Source organism: Manacus vitellinus, unplaced genomic scaffold (assembly GCF_001715985.3).
Source record: "Manacus vitellinus isolate BGI_N305 unplaced genomic scaffold, ASM171598v3 scaffold_31_pilon, whole genome shotgun sequence".
Classification (NCBI taxonomy): Eukaryota; Metazoa; Chordata; class Aves; order Passeriformes; family Pipridae; genus Manacus; species Manacus vitellinus.
This window is the reverse complement of record NW_021940379.1, coordinates 524,784-534,586: the sequence shown is the minus strand read 5'-3', so window position 1 is coordinate 534,586 and position 9,803 is coordinate 524,784. Positions and strand designations below refer to the sequence as shown.

At 42.7% G+C, this 9,803-nt stretch overlaps 1 long non-coding RNA gene across 1 annotated transcript in view; it reads right to left on the bottom strand.

The window, feature by feature from the left end:
* Window positions 1–2,258: 2,258 nt before the first annotated feature.
* The window catches only part of LOC108640356, a 64,033-nt gene continuing 56,488 nt past the window's right edge, over window positions 2,259–9,803 (bottom strand). The window contains exon 3 of the long non-coding RNA XR_001921124.1: window positions 2,259–2,389. This is a non-coding gene — a long non-coding RNA (uncharacterized LOC108640356). The remainder of the gene's footprint in view (window positions 2,390–9,803) is intronic.

Genomic DNA, 9,803 nt, shown 5'->3' with positions numbered 1-9,803 from the left:
GTGAGCCTGGAGGCCGCCATTTTGTTGTACGGTACATGCATAGGGGGGCGCCACGTTGCCCGGACCATGGCGGCCGCCATGTTGTTGTCCGGTGATCCTGGGGGGCATGGGACAGGCGCTTGGGTTTCAGCGCGACCGCGGCCACTGGCACCGGGGGAAAAGTAAAAATAAATAACACTTCCTGCACAAAATGAGAGAAAAGTCACCCAGACTCCTAAGCTGAGGATTTGTCTATACCTGTGCCCTCGAAACTAAACTTCCGTACCGTACGGGCTATGACTGGTGAGCACGGGGGGAATTCAGCCCTTTGAGAACCCCGGTCTGCAGAAGGACAGGTAGATGAGGGCTCCGCCAGACACACACCCAGCAGTCCACAGGGTGGTCACAGGGTAACCCCATGAAATGGAAACCAAACACTCACTTTTCCCCACTGCAAGAAATACTCTTTTAGAGCGAGGCCGACACGGGCTGGATGCACCAACGGGTGCCCTTCCCTTCTCTTAGCTCAGTTTGATGGAGCAGATCCTATGGAATAACATAGCATTAACCCAAGTCTATTTTTATAAATCCAGTATTTCACCCCCCCAATATCATTCTAACCAACAAAAGGCAGGGGTGTCATCCCCTGAAGGAGATATACTTTGCTATGACTTCACCCCTGACCTTTGCTGCACAGCACATTTCATTCCTGTGACCCAAACACCACTGGTGCTCACTGTTCAAGCTGTCACAGCCATGCAGAAGGAGGAATCACAGCTGGCATTAGCAACTTGCTGGTTTTTTGTAGAGTCAGGCCCGTGGAAAGAAGACAGATCCCAAAAGTAGGATCCAGCCCTTCAGGCTGGCAAATTTAGAGCATGCTGAGTGGCAAAAGGATTCATCTGTATTAGGTATGCACCGTCTTCATGGTGTTCTGTGGATATGCCTTTACCCTTTATTGCCAGTAGGTAGAGATGTGATGAACGTGGTTTGGCAGGGAAGGTTTACATTGGGATCTACTTACAATAAGTCACAGGAAAGCCCATCCTTTCACGTATTAAAATAAGAGACTAACACAGATGACAGTCAAAGCACAAATGGACTTTTGTCCATATGATGGAAAAAGCAGTAAAGCGGGCCAGAGGAATTGTTCTGCCACCTTGGATCAGGCTCTCAGTCCAAGGTTCTTCATACCTGCTTTACTGAAAGGATCTTTTCCACAACAAGTGGAATGACAGTTTTTCTCACTTGGGTGTTGGCTGTCCCTGCTGCATTCCCCAATTCAGTTACCCTTCAGAAAAACAGAGCAGTGGCAGGAACACTGCTAGTGCAAGAGGGGAACGTCAACTTCTGTTGTCATTTCTCATAATTCACAGAAATTCTATTATTAAAAATTTAAGAATACTCTCTACTTTAAGTCACCTTAATTTCTGGTTCTTCATACTAAACATTGTCATAATTTTCCTTCAGATCACACTAGTGACTTAGTTCAGAAAGCTCAAGCACAACAGTGTTTATAACTGATCTGTGAAACCCCAAGATCAAAAAGTTGTTCTGTTTTTTTAATAATGCTATTCATCTTAAGATAAAAGGACATGAAGGAAGTTCTCAATTCTTCAAAGAATAAAATCACAACATAGGAAATGCCTCTGAGTATTAAATCAAACTCATCACACATTACTGACCATCCCTGAAAGGGGTCCCAGGTGTCAATAAACATGGTAAGGACAAAAATATTTTTTCAGCAGCTTTTATATTGCATTCAGTATTGCAAAGTACCTCTCCAAATTCTAACAGAATTCTCCGTTGCTTACCTTACCCTAATAAGGAAAGACAAAGAGCCCAGGGAGAACAGAGCTTCCTTAGCTTATGGCTTTTAGAAATTACCTGCTAAGTGTGTAATTTTAAAGTGATTGTCTTCCATTAGGGCTACAATAAACAGCATGGTGGAAAATTCAATCTGATTAGCTTTTCTAATGAGCTGCAGGAGGCTGTGGAGGCCAAAGCTGTAGAATCTTAAACATTTCATCTCTGATTACAAACCTGCCTCTGAATTAATCAGATAATGAAGTGCATAGATTTAATGAACCTAATGCTGATCAACAAATTATCAGTGATCCTTGTAGATTTTTGGCAGGCTAAACACCTTTTTTATAAGATTCTCTAAAGTAGGAAGGGTATAAAAAGTATGTACTCTATATGTAGTTTTTAATGCAATAACCAGTAGATAAAAACTTTATAATTTACACAATTATTTAATTTACTCACAGTGTGTTCAAGTTCCTTTTGGGGCTCCAGGAGGGCTGTTGTTATCACAGATGCAATTTAATTGAGACAGCAGCAATTAAAGATGAGCGAAATCCTGAGAACTTTTAACTACAATCTCACTGGAACAAATGGAGCTCTGACTCTGGAAATGAGAGAACAGGGTTCAGGCACTGCCAATGTACCATGTGCAAGGCCAAGTTCCTAATCCCAAACCATCCCTTTTGGTAGAACTACTTACCCCTGTCAGCATGAAGCTGCCCCCAGCCCTGACCTCCCAGTGTCCACCCTGCATTCTTCCCTCCTCCAGCCATTTCTGTCCCCTCCATGTTGCTGGAGTTTATTGACACATTCCATTTTGCAGCAGAACAACTGGCCCTAATTCCCCATAGTACCCTGAGCTGGGCCTGCTCAGCCTGGTGCCTGTTCCCTGTGAGACACAGACCCTTCAGGCACAGGGAGACGTGGCCTCACTTGCTGTTTCGCCTGACTTTTGGAATGCTCTGCCCTTGGGATTTCCTTTCATTTTCTGCTTAGTCATCACCAACTTAATACTCACTGAAAGATCAAAGTTATTACTGTTAAAATCTAATATACTGCTCTTGGCTACTGACAGGTTTGGGGTATGGACTAGATGGACCTTTGCTCTGATCCACTGTGGCATGTCTTATGTTCTTATTATGACTTCAAATTTACTTTTCCCAAAGGGATGTGCTTGTAGAAGTCCATCTGTCAAATGATTCATGAGAAGTGGACATAAAAGAGAACTGAATATGGTTAACTGAATACATTAAAAAAATTAAACAAGTATTCCTGGCAAATGAATACTTGAAAGATCTTAAATAAAAACACTAAGAACTTGAATTTGTCACCTCTGTAGTATCTGTTTTGCATTTTAAATGGTTGCACCTTTGATGAAACATTTTTTTAACGTTATGTATTGCCCTTTTCTTATAAAAACATGTGGCTTTTCCTTTCTATCTCAGTTGTTTTGGATTAAAGAAGAAGTGGCAACTACAGCAATATCAAAGAAAAAGACAGAAGCAATCGCATGGATCAAATTATTATCTCATTGAAATCCAGGGGCCTGTTACTTGCAAGTTCAGTCAGGCCAGGATTCATCCTCAGTGCCTGGAAAAGGGGCAAATTGGTTTTAATCCTTGCACATTTTTCATCTGTCCCCAATATGATTTATCCTGCAATGTTTGGTTCTTGGTATTTGTCTGAAGGGCTTTTAATAAACATACCCCTGAACAAAAATGCCAAACTTCTTTTGTAAAGTAAATTTTCTAAGAAATTTCATTTTTATTTCAATTACCAGTTTCAAATGTACAGAGCCACTCTAAAAGTAGAGCTGCTTGATAGAATTTTTGAAAGTACTTTTTACAAATGCTTGCTACTGAGAAGTGGGAATAAACTCAATTTTATGGCAGTAACCATTTTATGCATTATTCCCAACATCAGTGTGTGTGCTTTCAAGTGGTGTCACTCTTGTGTTGTAAACACGGTGTCTTTGTGATTCTGATAGGGCACAATCAGAACAGATCAGCCAAGCCAACAGATATGTGAGAGGTGGAGTGGCATAACACTGACACTCTCACAAAATAATCAGATCCTCTCATTTTTCTGCCAGCTGCAGACAAAGCATTGCTCACTGTGGGTTTGAGGGTGACACGTGTCTCTAAAATGTCTTTTTCTAAGCACAATTTCAAACATCAACTCTCTTATTGCTTTGGAGTTTTCGCAGCAGTCTTAATTTATTATGTTAGAAAACAGGATGCTGGAGCATCACCAAGCTTTTCAAAACCCCTAAAAGAATGGGAATTCTGTTGGATGCTGAAAATATGGCAGCATTCAAAAATAAACTAAGATGAAAACTGTGAAGAGATGAAAACCTCTCGCTGCTGGTGATGCTCAGCTGTTCTGGGTATCAAGTCCTAAACACATGAACTGAAAATAACCCAGAGAACTGAATTAATAAACCTGAGAGTCAAGAAGTAAGAATTAATTTAATCGTGTTATTCATAGTAGGTTCAGAGTGTTATTATTTGTTTACCAAACAGAAACTAACTCACTGGAATTTGGACACTTTGGAATTGTTTCTTGCTGTGCTGACTTACCCGTTTTCCTCCACATCTCTTTACAGGAATTCTATAATGGATGTCAAATAGCTTTAACCTGACCTCCCCCCAGCATCTGGTTGTTTCCTATAACAAAATACTTAAATAAAGATGTGTGGTGGATGACACCTACTTTCAGAACCTCTGCATTTCCAGAACATTTTTAATATTGAAACTATGACTAGAATAGCTTTCAGGTTGGTAATGGATTTAAATGTAGTATTTTCAAAATTCCTATACGCTTTTAAAGTTGTGAAAAGTTGTGAGAGGTTTGCATTTTCAAATACAGAGCAGGTACATTAGGTTAGAACAACTCCAGCAGTCCTTGCTCAGTTCTTATTTGATCAAAGCTTCCATTGATCTCTGAATGAGAGTAAACTGGGCAATGACTTCAGGACATGGCTCAGAGATGGTGCTTCATCCAGAGGCTTCAGCACAAACAACCCTGTTAAGGTTATAATGGAATGAATCTTTCAGCATCAATTCACTTCATTTAGGGCCCAACAATATCCCCAATAAAATCAGTGGAGACTTTTCTACTGTCTTCAGAGAAAGCATTTTGGGGCATTCAGTGAACATTAAAAGACAAAAGCTATTGCTCTGCAAGTGGGTTAGAATGTGGGTGAGGCTTTAAGTGCAGTGAGATTAGAGTAGAATAGGCAGGAATAGAACAGAATAGAAAAGAAGAAAAAGAGAGCAGTTTGTAGTAATAATACATGCATGGAGACGGCCAAATTCACTGCTGTCATCAGCTGCTCTCTCTCTCTTGATTTAAATTCATTTCTGTCCTTCTACTCCAAAGTGACCAGCTCTCCTGGCCAAGTACATTTGAAAGCTTCCACAACATCCAGCCACACAAGTGAGGACTCACTGGATTAACTGCCTGTCCAAATCTGAGTGACCCAGCTGCCACACATTCACTAATCACTGGGGCCTGCTGGCACCCTGGACCTGTGGCTGCTTTCTGAGTCGTGCAGAACTGTGAAGGCTGCAAGTCAAATCTACTTTGGCTGAGCAAAGGGCCTCGGATACCATTTTTTGAATGTATAGCTCTATAAATCTCAGTATGGCCTTTTGAACTGTATATCACTATAGAACTGTGGGAAATCCCTTTTGGGAGAGAAGTGGCACAGTTGATATTTATCACTTCACAGTCTATTGCAACACTCTGTCTCTCCTTTGAAATAAAAGCTTCTGAATTACAGATGATCAACTATATTCACACCCCAAGCGAAACCAGAATATTTCTGGAATTTTGCCAGTATCGACTTGGGTGTGAAATATTTGACATTTTGCATTAATTTTTTACAGTAATGAAAGGACTTTCTCAGCTAAAATCTCCTTTGCCAACCAGGAAGTGCCACTGGGCTTGCAGCTACTTCAGACTCATACTAGTAAACCTGTGTCCCATGACTGAAGAGAACTGACCTGGGCATTGTGCTCCACGATGCCACCACGGTACAATCATCAGCCACATCTGCAATGTGACAGGTTAGCAACAGGCAATACTTTGGGATATATTTTAATAAAGATAATTACATTAATTTATGCATGTGACCAGTGAAATGAGACTGCTGTACTGTCTCTGTGCAATGTGGCTGAGTTAGCACCAATACAGGCACCTTACCCCAGCAAAATCTCCAGCTCTGCAACCTGGATGTAGCATCAGCTTATCTTCCTCTTTCATGTATTGACATTTCTTTCCTTTGGGAAAGGAGGCACAAGGTTTTAATGAACTGAGAAAGATGTGAACCTTGTAAGAGGGATCAGTCACAGAGTGAGTTCTGGGTTCATCTCTAACACCAGTGGTTATTTCAGTATTGCTGCTAACAGGGCAAGTATTCCTCTCTCCAGGAGATGAGGGGTCACCCCATTAAACCCTGCTCTTGTACAGTTTTAGAAACAGAGGTTGGCAAATCTGTGAGGACCCACAGAGCAAAATCTGACAGATTTCAGACCATGGAGCTGCCCAGCTCCTGCTGAGACGCAGTGAGGGAACAGATCACACTGTCTCTGCAGGACCTCAGAGATACTTGCTTTCTCTTTTTTTCCCGAGAAAGCAGAGCTGTCAGTCCTACTTCCAATGTCTCAACCAAACTATCTTAGCTGTAATTAAATAGAAATAGAGAGGAAGAATAAGTATTTCTCTTCCTGCTACAACAGTCACTTGTAGCATTTGATTCATCTCCAAGCAAAAATCTGTCCCTTGGAATTTCACAGGACAGGCAGGATGCTGCCACTTGTGGGTCTGAATTTTTACAAGGGAACATTTCTGGGAACATTTCTATGCTCTCACTTGTGGCTCATTTAAAGACAGCCACTCTGGGCCTGATTTACAAAGGCATCAAAGCCCCTCCTGATGCAAACAGGAACCCAAGACCCTTGAATCACATAAGCTCCTAAAGCCATAATATGAGCAGAAGTTTTGTGTTTAAACTGCTTAGAAAAATTTGTAATCACTTCTGGACTTCTGTCCTCTTCCCATGGGCGAATGAGGAACGGTTTCATTCTTGAAATGCTCTCTTTCTTGAAAGGAGTAAATAATTGTGTTTTGCCCCTTTAAACGGAAAAAATTGCACCATGAGACAGAGTCCTACAAGATCTCCAAATTACAGGAGCTACCCTTATGGTCAGTGGACAATGTCAACAGCAGAACTGCAGTCTGCAAAACTTTTGCACTTGGAAGCTCCCCAACTTCCACCTAACCCTGTTCTACAATTGTATTTCTACCAAAAAAAAAAAAAAGGTAAAAAGAAGAAAAAGTCCCTACACCTTAAAAGTGTTTAATTCCACGTGAATGGATCTGCATAGGCATCTGCTGGCCAGCAGACTTCCCTGCTCATTTGTGATGTTAAGGATTGGGATACATGACCTAGTGGGCAGGAAATTAGGCACACACACACACAAGTTACCCTCTTTCTGACTCACATAGAAACAGGATAAAGAAAGGCTGGGGAGGGGAAGGGGATGGAGCAAGGGAGAAGGACAGACAGAACAATCACAGTTGTTCCAGCTCTCCAGCACAGTTTTTATCCACGGCCACCTCCAGCCATGGATGTTTTGCATGGGCTGAGGATGCTTTGGGAGATGTATGAACATCCACAGGCATGTGATGCACAAATGAGAACAAAAGGCACAGTGAAGCCCCTGAACGCTCCATCAGGCCTGAAATGCTGAAAGCCACTTTTAGGAGACAATTTACAGAAAAATAAAAAAGTTTACAAACTGGTTTACGAGACAGTTAAATGGTCCTTGAGGGGGGGTCTTTATAATTGAATTATAAGAACAAAAGAAATCTGAGGAGCAGGCAGAGGCCTTAAGGCCCAACATGCTTGACCTCATTTGGTTTAATTGCACTGCTGGCTCTCTCACTATAACCTTCACTTGGAGAACAGTCTCTGGAAATCATTTAAACTCCTTGCTTCAGTTGCCTTTGTTAGTGATTTAGTCAATAATTTTATTACCTCTTTGGTAAGATAGCTCTGAGTGCCCCAGTCTCTAATTAAAAGCCTCTTAGGTTTGAATCTTTTAGCAGTATGAAAATATCTATCCAAGATCTTTATCAGAACTTTCTATAAATTTTATAACTTCCTCCTAGTCATCTTGAGGATGCTGTTTTCCATTGTGAATGAACCCATGTGCCCTTGCACTGTCCCTCTCTCAGGAGCAGGCTGAGCTCTGCAGACCTCAAGGAACAGTGAGGTGTCAGGGGGAAGGTGGCCAGGGCTGCAGGAAACAGGGAGCACAGGGAAGTGTCTGGAACCAGGGCCAAATGGGGCCAGTGGAGGTACCACAGCACTAGGGAATCAGGGTTTAGTCCTACCCCTGACACCTTTATTACTGTAGCCTGGGCTAATGGAATGCAGATTTTGCCTTCCTGTGTGGTGCTGGTGGCTAAACCAACGTTGATGCCACGGTCCCCAAGGCTTCAGTCCCCAAAACTTTTCCCTTCCTTTATACAGAGCAAGTGCTACATTTGGAGCAAGCCCTTCCTGAAAGTCTTACCTTCAGACTGACTTTTTTATATCTGCCCTCCCTTTCTTTTTAATATTTAGGTTATTTCTTTTTAAATCAGCTCCTGTTCTTCAGGAGTTCAGCCAGTGACCTCTCAGATTCACAAATTCAGTGCAACAGGATTTCATCAGAAGTGAATGCTTGCAAAGCTGGAAATAGTCATTCCTCTTCTGAACATGGCTGTGATGTTCAGTTTTCTGGTAGCAAAGCAAAGGGTAACAATGAAGTGGGCTCCATTAAGACACTAAAACTCCTGGCAAACTGATTCCATCAGGGCTTAGTCCTGCTGTGAGAGGGCTGTAGAGGATGGTCTCCTTAGGAGCACATTTTGGAAACACTTGGGTCTTATCCTGGCCTGTCTCATGCTCTGCATCATTGTGCAAAGTGAGGCCACTGTGGTCCCTAAGCAGACCTGCTCGCCCTGCCTGTAAGGGTGGAGTAGGCAAAGACAGGAGCAGTGCCAAGTGGTCTCCAGGCAGGCTGCCAAGGAGGCTCAAGCTGCAGGACAATATACTCAGTGGCACTTTTTCCACCTGTTCAGAATCCTCCAGCCTCCTCCCTGCACAAGAACCACCCAGGCAGACCTGCAGAGGGGCTCACAAAGGCTGCTCCGGCTCCTCGCTACCTGCAGGCAGTGGGAATGCTCAGCAGCTCCCGGGGGCAGTTCTGCAGGACTGGAGGAAGGCTCCTTGCACTCCATCCCCACACTAAATTTGAGAACAACCTGTTTCCTACCATCAGAAGCTCAGCCAGTTCCCCAGTAAGGAAGCCCCTGAGCATTAGTGCTGACTGTAACACTGCCCTCCAGCCCCAGGCTGAGGCACAACCTTTCTGCCTCAGTTTCCCTTTCTGCGAAATTAGGGTAATTGTCCCGGACACCTTAAGGGGGAGGGGGTCCAGAGACATTAATGAGCTCTTAGTAAAGTGCTTTGAATATGAATACCACTATGGATAGTAAGTGCTAACTATCAATTATTAAGTGGGAGTCAGGTTTCAGGAGCTTTATAACAGGGAAAGGTTAAGCAAGTGTAATAGCAGAAGACATGTAATGAAGCTCAGTACTGCCCTGTAGCACTGACTGTGAAAAGTTAATATCCACAGTAAAAATTCCAGCTCTATGGCCTATGCAGAGTATTTTGCTCTGCTGCTATAATGATGACACTTAGAATTAGACCGACATAACCTAGAGAGCTCTGGGGACTCATCATCTCTGAGATTTCACTTAATTATTGGCAAACTCTGTCATTTAGTATCCCAAGCAGGCTGCACTATGTATAACCAACACATCTAATTTGATTTCATCTTGAATTGCTCCTATGAGTGGTCTTGAATGGAACCGCATCTGGTATCTTGGCAACGTCCCTTCTTCTCTTGGAGAGAGCTGTCCTTGAATCTATAAAACGGATCTCTTACGGGGGGGGGGGG